The 17,162-nt window shown below is 35.9% G+C and overlaps 1 long non-coding RNA gene across 2 annotated transcripts; it reads left to right on the top strand.

Moving 5' to 3' along the window:
• The first annotated feature begins 7,646 nt into the window (after positions 1 to 7,646).
• On the top strand, positions 7,647 to 12,262 carry LOC104865425. 2 transcript variants are annotated; one of them, XR_781148.2, is made up of 4 exons: positions 7,647 to 8,417; positions 8,508 to 8,579; positions 9,947 to 10,087; positions 12,063 to 12,262. It is a non-coding gene; the product is annotated as an uncharacterized LOC104865425 (long non-coding RNA). The 2 variants fall into 2 exon arrangements; XR_002025511.1 differs by having other exon boundaries at positions 7,647 to 8,579.
• The last annotated feature ends 4,900 nt before the right edge of the window (positions 12,263 to 17,162 follow it).

The following is a 17,162-nucleotide window of genomic DNA, read 5'->3' as shown; positions in this document are numbered from 1 at the left end:
GATAGTAACAGGACTATGGGGCCTGAAGTCCTATGTCACTTAGCTGATGCCAAGAGCATGAGCAAACTGGTTCTTTCCAGGTTGTGTTCTGAACTCATTTTTATCCATTTTAACCTTGTGTACAACTTTAAAACTACAGTTAAATTGAACAAGTTGAACTTTGGAAAGAACACCAAGTGATTCCTATCTCTGTAATTCATATCTCTATAATTTCAATGTGTTTCAAACGAAGGTAAAAAAACATTTTGAATGTTTCAAAATGATTTTGAATTGAAAATGTTGCCTGCTTCCTACACTATTACTGCGATTCAAAATAAAAATTATGAGATTGGTGATATTTGGAAATCTTCAAAGACTTTCCCACGGATATGCAAATTTTAAATGAAGCTTTTTGTCATCGTGTTTAGTGCAATAGTGCCATAACCCAGTGAAGACAGCGTCTTACTATAAAACCCATTGGTCACGTGTGTCAATGCCTCACCCTGACAGAACCCATGAAGTGCAGCAGGTGTTATTAAATTTTGCAGAGAACTTACACCGAACTCTCAGGTAACAGTGATTCAGCACAGTTCATTACGTACATGTGAGATCTGCAGGCACCATCACATCCTTAAGCTCTAAGGATTTTTCATGACATATAACTTAGAACAACTTACTTAGTATTTTTTTTCTCACCTACAGAATACTGTAAAACTCATAGGACTTTGGCAAAGACAAAGACTTCATTTTTAAATACAAATAGAGACACTAGTAACAGTACTGACCACACTGACAGTCAACATTCATTGTTATTATTTGCTTAAATGTCCTATAGGCTCTTTTCTCTTTTTTGCTATTAATAACACATAGTAATTGTACAAATTAATGGGAGTCACTGCACTATTTCTGTGCATGCATCTTCCACTGAACATATTCATACTCCCCTCAACTCTCTCCCTTTCCTCCACATTGCCACCCTACGAGAGCAATCTTGTATGTCCCAAGAAGTCCCTCTTCTATTTAAGTCAATTATTTTTGGTTTCTATATATTGGAGAAAAACTGTTATACTTATCTGTATTTGGTTTATTTTGCTTAACATTATATTCCATCCACCTAAAGAAGGATTTAATCCTTCTTTGTAGTGGAATAATAGCCCATGAAACGTATAGGCCATGTTTTCTTCATCTAACCATCCGTGGATGGGTGCCTAGGCTGATTCTATTCTCTTAGCTGTGGTAAATAGTGCCTCAACAGACTTGGCTGTGTAGGGAGCTCTTCTGTGCACTGGCTTTGTTTCATCTGAAATTATACCTAGGAGAGGGTGAGCTGAGTCATACCACACATTTATTTTTAAATTTTTGAGCCTTCATACTCACCAACAGTGAATCAGGGCTCCTGTTCCCCCCATATGCTCACTAGGATTATTGACTATTTTTTTTAAAATAATGGGCATTCTAAATAGTTTTGTTTTGCATTTCCATGCTGGCTATTGGTACTGTGCATTTTTCATGTATTTGTAGACCATTGGTATTTCTTTTAAGAAATACCTGTTTAGGTCATTTCTCCATTTTTAATTGGATTGTCTGTTTTTGCTGTTAAGTATTTTGAGTTTCTCTGTAACTTAAATATCAATCTCCTGTCAAGTAAATAGCTGTAGAATATTTTGTAGCATTCTATAGACTGTATCTTCAATCCGATTTGTTTTCTTTGCTATGTAGAAGCTTTAGTTAGATATAATCCTGTTTCTTAATTATTGATTTTTGTTTTCATACTTTGGGGTTCAATCTAGAATATCATCATCTGTATCAATATCTTTTAGTTTTCCTCTATTCTCCTCCAATGTTTTTAGAATTTTAGGTCTAGCACTAAGGTTTGTGATCCATTTTGACTTGATTCTGATGTTGTTAGATCCATTTTGATGTTGAATTTTATCAGATGCCTTTTCTGTATCTATTGACATAATCATATTACCTTTATCCTTCAGTATATTTATGTTTATTGATTTTCATATATTAAAGTTTCCTTAATCTGTAGAATGAAACTAATTTGATCATAGTGTATGGTCTTTTTGAATTTAATGTTGAATTTAATTTGCTGGTATGTTATAAAAAATGTTTGTGTTCTTCAATGATATTGGTCTATAATTTTCTTTTTCTGTTGTGTCATTCTCAGTTTTTGGTAATAGGATAATGAGAGCCTCATAGAATTAATTTAAAAGAGTTCCTTCCTATTTGATTCTATAGAATGGTTGCAAAATTATCAATAACATTTCTTGAAAAGATTAGTAAAATTCAGCGGTGGAGACTTCTAGTCATGGAATTTTGTTAGGTGAATTTTTTTTTTTTTGTACCAAGAATTGAGCTCAGGACCTTTTGCTTTTGAGGCAGATGTGGTACCAAAGAGCTAAATCCCCAGCCCTGGGTGACTTTTTAAAAAAGTGGTTAAATCTCATTGTTATTGAACCTTCTCATTTCAATTTTTGTAGGATATTAGGTCCAGAAACTTCTAGGTATTCTAATGTGTTTGCACATCATTTTTCAAATAATTCCAGATGACCCTTTAAGTTTCTGTAGCATCCATTGGAATTTCTCCTGGTTCACCTCTAGTTTTATTCCTTTTGCTGTCTGTCTCTGTCTGTCTGTCTCTTTCTCTCTCTGTCTCTTTTCCTCTCTTTGTTAGTCTACCTAAGATCTTCCATTTTTAAGAAATTTTCAAAGAAATAACTATATTTTATTAGTCTTGTTCTTTCTTTTACAATTTATTTTATTTTTATTATTTCTTTTAACTGTAGTTTTGGTTTTGTTCTTATTTTTTTAAGACCTTCAAATGCATCATTAGATTGTTTATTTGAAATATTTCTTTTTTAATGTAGATATTCAGTGCTATAAACTTTCTTCTTAGTACAATATCATAATATTCCACATGTTCTGGTATGTTGTATTTCTATTTTTATTTTGTTCAAGATATTTTAAAAATCTCCCCACTAACTTCATCAATGATCTACTATTAATGTAAAAGTGTAGTGTGTAATATTTATGTGTTTTTATAATTTCTGCAGTTTCACTTGAAGCTCCACTGCACTATGATCAGAGATAATGCTGTATTGAAGCCTCATATTTAGTCTACAATAGAGAAAGTGCCATGCACTGATGAAAAAAATGTGTGTTCTTCATCTCTTGGATGAAATGTTTCTGTAAATATCTGTTAACTCCTTTTAATCCATAGTGTATTTAACTCTGATGTTTTATACTCTCCCTTTTTCCCTTTCTCCCTTCTTCCCTTCTTCCCTTCCCTTCTCTCTTTCTCTCTCTCTCTCTCTCTCTCTTTCTTGCTGGGGATCAAGCCCAGAGATGTTATGCTCTCCCTTTCTTATTTTGAAATATAGTCTCAATTTGCACAGGCTGATCTTGAACATGTGATTATCCTGCCTCTCTGACTTCTGAATAGGTAGGATTATAGGAAGACACTACTGTCCCTGGCTTCTGATGTTTATTGATTTAGTGGAGGGGATTGGTTCTATCTATATAACCATTGATGAGAGTGTGGTATTAAAATTCCTCTCTAATACTGTATCAGATTGTATCTCTCTGTTTAACTCTAATAGTATTTGTTTTATAACACTGATTTCTCTGAAATTCAATTCATATAGATTTATAATTATTATATATTCTTGATGAAGTAATCTCTTTATCATTATAGTAGCCTTCTTTGTCTCATGATAATATTTTTGTCTTAAAGTATATTTGTCATATAGGTATAGGTATTACTGTCTGTTTTCAGATTCTAATACCTGGGAATATCTTTTCCATTCCTTCATTTTCAGTTCTATGTGTGTCTTTGCTAAGGAGCTGAGTTTCTTGTAGGCAGCATCTTGTTAGTTTTTCTTTTTAATCTGTTTAGCCAGTCAGTATCTTTTAATTGGAAAGTAGGACCATTCATATTCAGAATTATCATTGAAAAGTATGGATTTTGCCTATTATTGTATTTATTTTTTCTAGCTGTTTTTAATACTTATATTCATTTCTTCCTCTCATTTGCCTTTGTGATTTGAAGATTTATTGCATTAAGTTTGATTATCAATCTTAATTTGTGGTTTCTACTTGTGTAGTGGGATTTACTTTCACAAGGATAGTTATTTTTCTTCCACTTCTGGGTGTGGCACTCCTTTAAGCATGTTCTATAACACTTGTCTGGTGCTCATTGATCCTTTAATTAATTGGAAAGTCTTTAATTCCCCTTCAATTCTTGTTGGTTGTAGTAACTTTGATTGGCAGTTATTTTCATGACATATTATTTCATGCTCTCCTGGTCTGTAGTACTTCTACTAAGAAATCTGTTATTAATGTAATGGGGTTGCCCCTAAATGTGACTTGATACTTTTTTCTCCCATATTTTAAATATTTATTTTTCTTGTACTTTTGGCAGTTTACTATAATAGATCATGTTAAAGATCTTTTTGATCATGCCTATTTCAGGTTTTGTAGGCCTCCTGTACTTGGGTTTTATGTCTTTCCTATGGCTAGGATTTTTTTTTTTTGGTATTACTTGATGAATAGATTTGTATGCCCTTATCCTTTCTTTTTTCCCCTTTGTGGATGTTCCTGATGAAGACCTTTTATTGTTGATATTGTCTGAAGGATCTTGTATTCTTTCTTTATTTGTACTTTATATTTCTGGCTGAATGTACTATTTCAAAATTTTTATTAAGCTCTGATATGCTTTTTTCATTTTATTCAGTCTACTTTTTTAGTCTTTCCATAGACATTGTATCTGACTTAGTGACCTCTTTATTTCCAAGACTTCACATTGAAAGATTTTCAAAATCTTTCTAGCTGAATTCCTCATTTATACCCTGCTTTGCTTTCTTAATTTCATTTAATTATTTATCTATATTTTCTTGGATCATTGAGCTTTCCTAAAATTATTTTTAAAATTCTTTATGGGCTTTCAGCCACTTCAGTATCTTTGGAATCTACTATTAGAGTTGTGATATTTAGAAGGTATCATATTACCTTGTTTTTCCATATTTCTTACGTTCCTATGTTAAAATTTGGTGGAATGTATACCTACTACTTTTATAAGTTGGCCTTGTTAGTAAACAGCTTTCTCCTGAAGCTATATCAGAGGTATTAGTTTGTTATGCAATTGAATTTCCAGCTAGGCACTTAAACTTCCTAAGATTTCTTTGACTGTCATTAGCAGGTTTGAGAATATTGTGCCATACTGAATTTGGAAAGAGCATGTTAGCAGTTCAGGCAGATAAGGTACAGACAGCAGAGTGTGTGGATGCATCTTATGTAGCTACTCTTATAATGGGATTATTGTTGCTTGCCAGGTGATGGAAGTGTCCTCAGGCATTTCTGATATTGGCTATTATTTGAAAAGGTTTTTGTACTCTGCTGCAGTGTTGATGATGGGGCTGAAGAACTTGTTTCCTGATTAGACACTGGTATAGACAAGGTACTCTGAGAGAAAAGGTAGGGACAGAAGTCACAGTGCTCCTCTGTGACATTTACATCTGTCTTATTAGATGTGTGTGGTCAGACAACATGCAAGGGTACACAATACTGGGAAAACATAGGTAAAGTGACAGCAAAAGTTGTGTTTTTCTCTTGGCATACTCCATTCAGCAGTGAGACCTTAGACCCCCTTCCTAACTGTGCAAGTGTGGCAATGGGCAAAGGGATAGGGGCTTTACTCAACTAAGATTTTTTTCCTGTACTCATCACTTATTTAGGAGCAGTAGGAATGGATACACAGAACTGGCTGGGACTCAAAAATTCCTTTCAGTTGAGATTCTTACAGAAATGAGCAAGAATGGAATATGGTATACACTGGACACTTTCTTGCCAGACCTCCTTAGACTCTGCACCATGCAGTCAGGGCAGCAGTCATCTTGGCTGAAGATAACCTCAGCATGCCTCTGGGATGAACAGAAGTGGAACCATGGAATTCTTTTTCAACCTTTTTAATTACAGGTATTTTTGGTAGCACTGGGAGAGGCATGGAAATAATGGCACAGAAAACTTCCCTTAATCCTGCAACCCATGCAAAACTACACATTACTACTGGCCTTGCAGGGCAGGGTCCTAAATCCTCTAATTCTTTGAGCAGAGGTCCCACTCCCTTTGAAATTGCCATGCTTGTTTGTTTCTCAGTATGTAGCATTCTGTTATGGTTTATATAGAGAGTGTCTCTCAAAGGCCTCAGTCTGGTTGGAAGGGTTGGGACACTGAGGATGCAACCTAGAATTGTATATTTCCCTTCTCAGATCCTCCCTTCTCTCTCTACTTCAAGGTTGTCATGATATGATCACCTTTTCACTATCCTCCTCTGCTGTGAAGTATCTGCCTTGAAACCAGAAGACCATGGATTGTAATTGGGAAGCAAACTAATCTCTTCCTTCAAATTGTGGATATTGGATATTATGTTCCAATGATGAAAAAAGTGACCAAAACTTGGTGTCAGGAGTGGGTTCCTTACTGTGATTATCTGTTCATGTGGTAGTTCAATGATCAGGCTGGAGCATAAGTACTGCTTGTTGCTTTTACTGAAATTTATACTAAGAATCAGGAACAAAATCCAGAGCCAAATGGCATGAAGCTTGGTCAAAAGAAAACACCAGCAAGGTCAATACATTGGAGAGATTGGTTGCTTAAAATATCAGCATTAGAAAGAAATAAATTACTTGACATCAAGACAATAGTAAAGATGCATTGGGGATATCTTGGGAATCAGCAAGACTCCACTCTTCATTGGGTCAAGTGTGTAAAAGGTTAAGGGTAAACTTCTTTGAAAGAATTTGCTTTCAAAAGAAAACCCAAGGGTCCCCTGCTGTAAAGGGCCACCTAAGACATTTGGTCCCTGAAATTTGATTGATAATTCTCAGCTATTTGGGTATTTGGAGGCCTCTGCAGCCATAATCCAAGAGGGACTGGCTACAGCTTGACAAGGTGGCAAAGGCAACTACCAAGTGATGCATGGGGAATGCAAGAGATGTGGAGTCAGGGGAGCTTCCTTCCAGGTTTCAAAGAAAGGCCTGAGAGGCATGGCAGTGGGCCTTTGAGGGGATGGTGCATTAAGATGTATGAGTGAAGCTAAAAATGCAATGGACATTCCCAGGTAGTTGGCTATGCCAAAAATATGGATGATCTACTGAGGAAATCTTGAGGCAGTGAACAAAGCCAGCCTAAGAGAGAGTCCATGAGAATTACAACTAACAATGCTGTAGGGCAAGGCCACTCAGACCCTTCAGAGTTCACATCTACCATCACCTGCCTTGGGTATTGCACATGGAATGTGGGAATTAATTTTTGCCCTGCTGCATTTCTCTCATTCTTTGATCCCGTTCCTTTCTATCCCTCTGTTGCTTCCTTTTTGATTGGGAGTATGTTCCCAATGTGCAGTTGCATATTTCAATATTCCAATATTCCATATTCCAATGTGTAGTTGCAGTGTTTAACTTTCTTTCTATTTTTTCTTTTTTTTGGTACTGGGGGTTGAACTCTTTTTTATTTTTATGGGGATTCACACCTTAGAGTTTGCTTAAGTGTCAAAGGAGACTTGACTTTGGGCTTGGACTTTTTAGCAATGCTAGAACTGTTAAGACTTTGTGAATCTTAGAGATGGAGTCAATGGTATAAAGATATAATGTATAATGGTATTTTTTACTTAAAGAGGTACACATGAGTTTTGGGTATCCAGGGATGGAATGTTATAGTTTAGTCAAAGAATGTCTCCCAAAAGCTTTATGCACTCATGCTGGGCCTTCTGGAAAGTGACTGAATCAGGCTGTGATATAGCTGACTTGCTGTTAAGAGTAGCATTTGCTCAGAATAGGTGGACATGGGTGGCATGGCTTGGAAAGGCATGTCTCCTTCCCCAGATACTCCCCCGCTCCTCTCTGTCTCTCTCTGCTTCCTGGCTACTATGATTTGAGGAGCTTTCTTTTTCTATGTCCCCCTGACATGCCATATATGCTTAGGGGCCAGGCAACCATGAACTTTAGCTATGAGCCAAAAGAAAGCTCTTTTTCTTTAAATTTTAGTGTCAGATATTGCATCTCAATGATAAGGAAGTTGACGAAGACACACTCCCAGCACTGTCACAGTGATTCCACCAAGCCAATCTAGCTTGTAAGGCAGCTACTCAGAGAGAGTATAGGGCAATGCATTTGGGGTCCCAGTGATGAGAAGTTTTAGGAGTTTCTGACCCCTGGAGAGGTAAAAATTCAGACAGTAATCCCTGCTTAAGATGACTTCTGGTTAAAGCACCCAAGGGGTTTGCTGAGAAATGAATTCTTTTTCTCAAGCCAGGCCTTCTATCTGTGAAAGTTGTAAGCCCAAAAGAGTTACAAAATGTCCCAACAAGTAGGACTACAAATATCTTTATGGAGAGTTTGCTGACATTCTGTCCTTCACCTTCCCTCCTGAGCAAGGTAAACTCCCTCTCCCTGGCTGTGGTGTTGGGGTGGCAGGTGCCAGGATATTTTGTTTCTCAAGATTTCTTTTCTGCTGTTGAATTCCAGGGTTCTCCTACGGTCACTCGCCTCAAAGTGTTCATACAACTGTTGTTTTGGTTCTTCTTTGTGCCAGAGCAGGTGAGTTTTTATTGATTCTATTCAGTTATCTTGTTGATTTCCCTCTATGTGCTTAAATATGGTAGGATACACTTGTCCTTTAAATGATGCTCAATATTTTAGCATTATATGTCTACTTAATAATATTCTGACTGCTTAAAATGAATATACCCAAAATTTCTTATTATTTAAATATTGATTTTTCTGTATTTAGTCCCTGTGTAATCATATAATTTAAATTATAAGTATACCACGTCTGATTTAAGAGCTTCAGTCACTTTAAAAACACTGAAAACATACATCAAATTATGTAAAAATTTGAAATATTTCTACTTAGCCTCATTATAAAATTACCAATACAATAGGTGCAGATTTGTTTTGCATTTTTATTCTTATTCTTGTTCCCATTCCTGGTCACATAATCATTCTTCATTTGCTTATGGGACATCTTGGGTCTATAATAACTTCCTCAAGCATATTTTCACATATTCATCAGGTCAGAGACATATCAAAGACAGAAATAGCAGGCTAGTGTCCTGTTTTGTATTAGTCAGCTTCTCCATCACTGTGACCTGACATACATAAATTTAAAAAGGAAAGGTTTATTTTGGATGTTGCTTTTGGAAGTTTCAGCCCATGGATGGCTAGCTTGGAGGCAGAAATAACGTGGCAGAAGGGAACGACAGATGAAAGCTGTGGCCTTCACGGTAGCCAGGAAGCAGAGAAACATGGCAAGAGCAAGGAAGGCAGGGCCAGAACCACACACAGTCCAGTAGGTCATGGCTCATCACCCCGACACACAAGTGTGCTTTGTTACTCTCAGTGTTCCTTATGTCAGTCTGGTTGGCAGTCGAGGATGACCATCACGTGTTCCTACTGAATTTGCAAGTTCTGGATGATCCAGGGGTCATTCATTGGCATAAGAAGCTAATTATACTTTCCACACTTTAGCAGGAGTGCTTCATGCTGGCACTTTTCATTGTTCAATTTTATTTGTTACATTTGAGAGACTTTGTGAGACCAAGTATTTCCACTAGGTATTAGCTTTATAGATCCTGTTTCTTTTCTTAAAATTGTTTTAGAAGTTTTGTTTGGCCTGTATTACATACCCATTTTTATTTCCTCTTCTGTTAACCCAGACAGTTGGAATAATTGAAAAGAATGGCCTGTTGACATCTCATTGTCAATAATTTAGCCAGGAGATAATAAGTGAGTCTGCACAATCAGTTCTTCCCTTAAGAACATTTACCTAAGTTGTAATTTGGGAGCACACTTCTTATTCCTCATGTTATTTGGTCATGCTGTGTACAATGGCATATTCTTGACACATTTCCTTTCTCAGGAGCATTTGGCTTAAATCCGTCTCTAACTTACTTCTTCAATTGTAGAGAAAGCTTCTGACTCGATGAGCGACAATATACTGAATAGTGAAAACAGAACTCAATTCTCATTCTTACTGCAATCATTTGAACATTTCTCCACAAGAACCGCATGTTGAAAACTTGGTCCTCGACTCAGTGCTACCGACGGTGAGTCAGAGTGGAAGTTAGAGCAGTGAGTACATGCCCCTTTCAAAGGAATTAAGACCATGATCCCTTGCTGTCTCTTTCACTTCTGGCCACCATGAAATGATCAACTTCCTGTGATTTATATTGCAACTGTATGCTAAGTTACTCCACAGGCCCAAAGCAACAGGGCCCAGTGGCCATGGACTGAAAGCAAAAGCCAAAACAAACATATCCTTCTCCTGAGTCATTTATCTCAGTTTTTTGTCACAGTAAAAGAAATTAAAATCAATGAATATAATTACATATTCCTAGAGTTGCCATTTCTCTGCATTAAAAATAATTGCTGACGTGTTTTATATTTGTTTCCCTCTTTTGAGTATTATTTTGGACTTGTAGATTTTCATGCATTCAATTCATGAAACAGGCTCAGTTTTGAAATTTGATATAGCTCTTTTGTCTTTTCAGTGCCTCTGAAAGCCATAAAAATGTTCTTGCTTTTTATCAAGGTAGTTAGCCTGCCCTGAGTTTTCCTTACTATGAGACGGATAAACAGCTTTTTTCCTTTGTTTCCTCTTGTATGGACAAATATGAACTGTCTTAGTTGTACTATTGGTAGCCAATTGAAGGCTGTGCCAGAATACTAATGTACAAAATAAATGAAATAGGTACAAAGAGATTTCTTTTTAATATCTTGAGTGTACCTTGTTTCCAGTGTCATGGTGAACCTTTCTGTATCTCTTTGTCCTAGTAGAAATATTTTATTTTTTTTATAAAATAACTAAATGATTATCTGCTCTTCTAAGATTTCATTTTATTGTCATTGTTTTTTTATAATCCCAAAAGTTCTCATTAACAATTATGTTTCAATAGTGTTCACTGCAAAAATCCTATCTTTTTTTTTTAGCTTTAATTGAGTTTATTGATACATTTTAGGGATACAGTACAGTTACATTCATTGTTGGGATCTTGTACCTCTACATGACAAGTCTTGATTATCATTTTTCCCCTTACCCCTGCCCTCCCTTCACCCCCTCTTCCCCTCCCCATCTACAAACACTTTATTTTCATCAAAATCCTATCTTTTATAATTTTGGCTTTCTTATATTGAGTATCACTTTTAGATACTCTGATGAAATAGTTTAGGTTTTATTGAGATGTATTAAAATACAGGATTGTATGGTTAATTTGTCCCAAATTGTAATATATACCATTGATGTCACAAGTTTGTTTAGCAAAATGATTAAAACATATTATATACTACATACGTGTATTTTACAGATGAAAGGACTTTTGTTCTCCATAATATATTTGATTTAGTAACTATGTACTTTCCTAAACTATATATCGTGTAGTATTAGCAGCACATTCTACATCTGTGAGTGAAGGAATAACACTTGTACCTGTTCTACACTCTAATTTGTCAGAAACTTGGGACAGTTTTGGATTGAAATTGTGTAATTAGTTTGGCTTTCACACATGCACATTTTAGAACAGAGCTCACCAAGAGTAATCACCAGCCATGACAGGCCCCTCGGTGAGGCAGATGGAGTAAATCCGCTAAGTGTCCACTTCTTGGCTGCCTAGAAGCACCCTGGGTGTATACTCAAAAGTGGACAGAAACATAAAATCTCCGAATTGTATGGATGTTTAAATAGTAGAATATGAAATGAAAGTGATGTTAAAACTAATTAATAAATAATTTAAAAATATTCTCAGTTATGTTTGGTTTGCATATTTAGCAAAAGTGGTTACATTTGTGAATATAACTTCCTCCAGTTGTATGGTTTGCAGCCCTTTTAGTTTTAGATTACATGTCTTTTTAAATCTGAAAGCTTGGAACAAGAAAACTCCAACTTTGGACCTTACTTTTTTTGCTCAGAAGTATATTTAATGTGAATTTTATTCTGGTTTGAAATAAGGTAATTTTCACCACATTCCATACCCAAAAAGATGACGTATGTTTTCTGTTTCCTTCCTCTCTCTTTCCTGTACGTAGGAAGACCTAGCAGTCAGGAGGAGCACATCCCATGCTTCTTCATTTATGATACAGGAAAATGGCAACTGCGCCCCTGACAACCAACTGGTGAAGAAGAGAAGTCACGCAGCCCACCTTGGGGAATGTAGGGCCTTAGTAGGACCCTTTCTCAAAATAAAAAAAGCATCATTTTGCTTCATTGTTTTCAGCTCAGACATTTATTCTTCAGACCATTAGAACAGACTTTATCGTGTGCTGGCGCGTCTTCCCTCCTCTACTTTCTCTTCTCTCTGTGGTACCGGCGAGGGAATCCAGAGCCTCTGCACTGAAACGCATCCCTAGCTCTGGTTATAATTACAAAATAAGAAAACATTTTCCAGGCTTGAGATGTAGCATCATACAAAGGCTACAATTTCAATCCCCAGCATAGGAAAAAAGTTATAAAATTGAAGAAAACAACAACAACAACAACAACAGCAACACAGCTTCACACCTGGCTTGGCTATTAACAATATAAAAATGTAAATATCTCCTTATAAGCTATGTCATCAATATTGGAGTTCATTTTATGAACATTTTACTGATTTTTCTCTTAAGAGGTACTTATGGTCTTACCAATTGTAGTTTATCTTATTAAGAGCTAACAAACTAGAAGGATAAGCAACTAGTTTTGAATCAATTCATCTACAACATACAAAGAGCCATATTTTTTCCATAGGAACAGAAAGAATCTAGTTCTTCTCTTGACTAGAAGTGTTAAAACAACGGCAGTTTTTCTTTCAACTGTCAATGTGCTGAGATTAAGTGCAGCTGTTCCCCTGTCCTGCATGGTGTCTCTCACAGAATGGTCATTGATCACTTTGCAGAGCTACTTGTGAAAGGAAATGTGTGCCGTTTTCCAGAGACTCAGAGGAGAGACTATGTGCTCCTCCATTCTTTTCATCCAATGTGCAGTACCCATGTTCCTTCAAATAAGCACTAATACAGTTGTAGTGGGGGACCTCCAAATTCCACTATCAGAAATAGACTAATCAACTAGACAAAAAATGAGCAACAAAATACTAGAACTGAACCTAGCCTTTGAACAAAAGGAATTAATAGACATCTAGAGAGCGTTCCACACCAGAAAATCAGAATATACATTCTTTTCAGCTACATATGGGTCATTCTCCAAAATAGGCCATATACTAATTCATAAAACATGTTTAAGTAAATGCAAAGGAATTGAACTTATCCCCTATATATTATCAGACAATAGTGCAATTAAACTGCAGGTCAATAAATATCATAAGAAACCACAAGATTGCCACAAACTCATGAAAATTGAATAACAGTGTCCTGAACAACCAATGGGTCACAGAAGAAATTAAAGAAGAATTAGAAAGTTTTTACAATTTAATGGTAATGGCAGTACAACATACAGGAATTTATGGGATAAAATGAAAGCAGTTCTACATGGGAAATTCCTACCAGTAAATGCCTATACTAGGAAAATAGAGTGAGCTCAAATATATAACCTAATGCTGAATCTTAAACTTCTAGAAAAAGAAGAGCAAGACAAAACCAAAGCTTATACAGAAATGAAATTATAAAGATCAGAGCTGAAATCAATGCAATGGAGACTAAGAGAACAATACAAAAAAAAAGCAGCAAATAAATATAAGAAAAAATGTTCCACATCACCTGTCATTTGAGAGATGCAGATGAAAACAAAACTGAGATTCCACCTCACCCCACAAAGAATAGCTGCTATCAAGAAATCAAACAATAACAAATGCTGGCAGGGTTGTGTGGAGAAAGGAACCCTTCTCCATTGTTGGTGGGAGTGCAGACTGGTGCAACCACTATGGAAATCAATATGGAGATACCTCAAAGAGCTGGGACTAGAGGTTCCATTTGACCCAGCCATCCCTCTGCTGGGTATCTTTTCAAAAGAACTAAAAGAATCATATTACAGTGATGTATGCACACCCATGTTTATAGCAGCACAGTTTGTAGTAGCTAAAACTTGGAAACAGCCCATTTGCCCATCAGTTGGAAACTGGATAAAGAAGATGTGGTTTTTCTATAAAATGGAATATTACTCAGCCATAAAGCATGAGAAATTAGATTCATTCATAGGAAAATGGATACATATTGAGGATATACTCCTCAGTGAAATAAATAAGTCCCACATGTATAAATACCGAATAGTTTCTCTGGTGTGAATAAACTATAATAGTACATAAAATCCTAATGAGATAACTGACATTGTGAAATGGGAAGCAAGGGGCTAAAGGTGTAGGGAAGGTGGGATGGGTAGGGGGAGAGTAATAAGGGAAAAGAAAAAATATGAGAAAATGAAAAGATGGAGATAAAGTGGTTGTAAATGAGGAGGGGAGGAAGGGTGAAGGGAGGGCAGGGACAAGGAGAAAAGTGAGAACCAAGACCTGTCATGTAGAGGTACAAGATCCTAACAATGAATGTAACTGTACTGTATCCCTAAAATGTACCAATAATCTCAATTAAAAAGAAAAAAGAAGCAATAAATCAGAGTTGGTTTTTATGAAAGAATAAATAAAATCGATAAACCCTTAGCCAACCTTATCAAAAAAGGAAAGAAAAGGCTCAAATCCATGCAATTAGGTATGAAAAACATGAAGTTACAACAGATTCATCAGAAATCCAAAAAATAATCAATACCTACTATGTACTATAATAAAATGGAAAACACAGAAGAAATGGGCAGATTTCTAGATACATATGAATTACACAATTTGAACAAAGAAGATATAAAAATTCTAAAATCCCAAATTACAATCAGTAAAATTGAAAATGTTACTAAAGCACTACCAACAAAGAAAAGCCCAGGTCCTGATGGCTTTACTGATGAATTTTACAAGACATTTAGAGAAGAACTATTGCCACTACTCTTTAAACTTTTCAATGAAATTGAAAGGGAAGCAATACTTGCAAATTCATTCCTGGTAGCAAGTGTTACTTTGATTCTAAAAACCAATGAATGACCCAACCAAAAAGAGAACAAGAGGCCAGTCTCCCTAATGAACATAGATGCAAAAATCCTCAATTACATACTGGCAAGCAGAATAAAGAGGGTCATCAAGAAGATCATAAACCTTGACCAAGTTTGGTTCACCCCAGGGATGCAAGGATAGTTCAACATATCTAAATCAATAAATATAACACACTGTATCAACAGAGTCAAGGACAAAAACAATATGATAATCTCAATAGATGCAGAAAAAACATTCGACAAAATTCAATATGCATTTATGATAAAAACCCTGCAGAAAATTGGAACAGATGGTTTTTATTTCAACTTGATAAAGGCTATCTAATTAAAAACTCATGATGAATGTAACTATATTGTACGCTTAAAATGTACCAATAAACTTAATAAAAAAGGTCTTAGATAAGGAGAAAAGGAAATATATTAAATTTTAAGTGATTTGCAGTCAATTGGAGTAATGAAATTGGTTCAAATTAATATTCATCTGCACAGGGAGTGAGGTCCTGGCTCTCAGACTTCCCAGTGCATCAGAATCTACAGGAAAGATGCTAAAACATAGACTGCTGAACACACTTTGTTTCCTTTTCAGTAGCTCTAGAGTAAAACCCAATAATTCAACATTCTAATACAAGGTGAATCTGATGCTACTGGTCCACTGTCCACACTTTCAGAAACACTGCATTAAAAGTCAAATGCTCCAGGGCTGGGAATTTAGCTCATTGGTGCCATGGCTGCTTGGTAAGTGCAAGGTCCTGAGTTCCACCCTCAGTTAAAAAAACATCAGATGTTACATGAGTCCACTAGATTTGGGGGCCCAGAAGAGCCCCTCTTTTTTCTCTTTTTACTAGACACAGTGCACTGAACATAAATTTGCAACAAATCAAAATTTATCAAACATTTGTGTTCAGTGTTATATATGTACATCCCCTAGGTTCTTATCAAATTCCAATTTCTTCCACTTTGCCTCTAATAACCTGCTTTATTTTTTCCACAGAATCTATCAACACATAAAATCATCTTTTTATGTGTTTACCTTTTATTATCCATCCCTACCCCCGTACTTAGGATACTATTTAAAATTTGATCCTATCTTGTTTAATGCTGTAGCTAGTGGCTGAAAACCTTAGAAATGAATGAATGGACTATTGTAAGATTATTTCATTTAAAAAATAACTAATCCCACAGTGGTTGCAGCTCCTGTAGTTTTGACGAGCATAATCAAGTCAATACTAAGTGAAACTGAAAAGTAGGTAAGTAGCTCTACTGTGTTCAAAAATATGCAAAGAATAATTGTTATTGTTTCAATGGGCCGAAAGTAGTCCAGGTTCTTATATACAATGAGGAAAGAACAGCCAAGCATATACTCCATAGTAAATACTAAGTTGCTATGTTTATTGAAGATCACCATGAAGGTAGCAGCAGGAACAGGGGAAAGGTAGAAGGCAAAAGAGGATACTATAACCCAGACTTTCAAAGTTTAAAGCCCGGACACCTCTGACTTTCACGTCTCCTATTGCATCTCTTATTGGCAACAGTGCTCTGTCACCTAGGTCATGAATATCTCTAAGGCCTTTGCTATTTTATTTTGTACCTCTTTTGTGAAAATGGAAGCATGGGTAACTACTAAGGTGGTGTTTACAGTTGAATGTAGGGAAGGGTGTGACTCTTTTACCTTCATGTCTAACTGTAAAACAACGTCTCCAGGGGATAGGATTATGGAAAACATGCAAATACACATTGTAACCCTTGCCCACCACCTTGCCTGCTTTCTATACTAGTAGAAGTGTCCTGTGGCTCACTGACCTCTATTCCTGCCCTTCTCCTGTGTCTTCCTCCACACTTCCTGATCCCACTCTTGGTTCCTTAATTGCCCAGGGTTTAAAGCAGCTAAATAAAGATAGACAAGTTTTTCAGGGATACCTGAACTTTAGAATGAGGATTCATTTATTCCTTTCATAAAGTAAACAAATGTTCATTAAGAAGACAAAATGTGGAAAAAATTGATTAAAATGAAGAACCAAAGATAATTACCATTAACACTTTGATTCTTTATCTATCAAGTCTCCTGTTATGTAATTTTCTTCATAAGGATGACTAAATAATATGTATAT

Source organism: Fukomys damarensis, unplaced genomic scaffold (assembly GCF_012274545.1).
Source record: "Fukomys damarensis isolate Sample0158 unplaced genomic scaffold, DMR_v1.0_HiC HiC_scaffold_14, whole genome shotgun sequence".
Classification (NCBI taxonomy): domain Eukaryota; kingdom Metazoa; phylum Chordata; class Mammalia; order Rodentia; family Bathyergidae; genus Fukomys; species Fukomys damarensis.
Note: the sequence above shows the minus strand (reverse complement) of the source record. Positions and strands in the feature narration are given on the sequence as shown.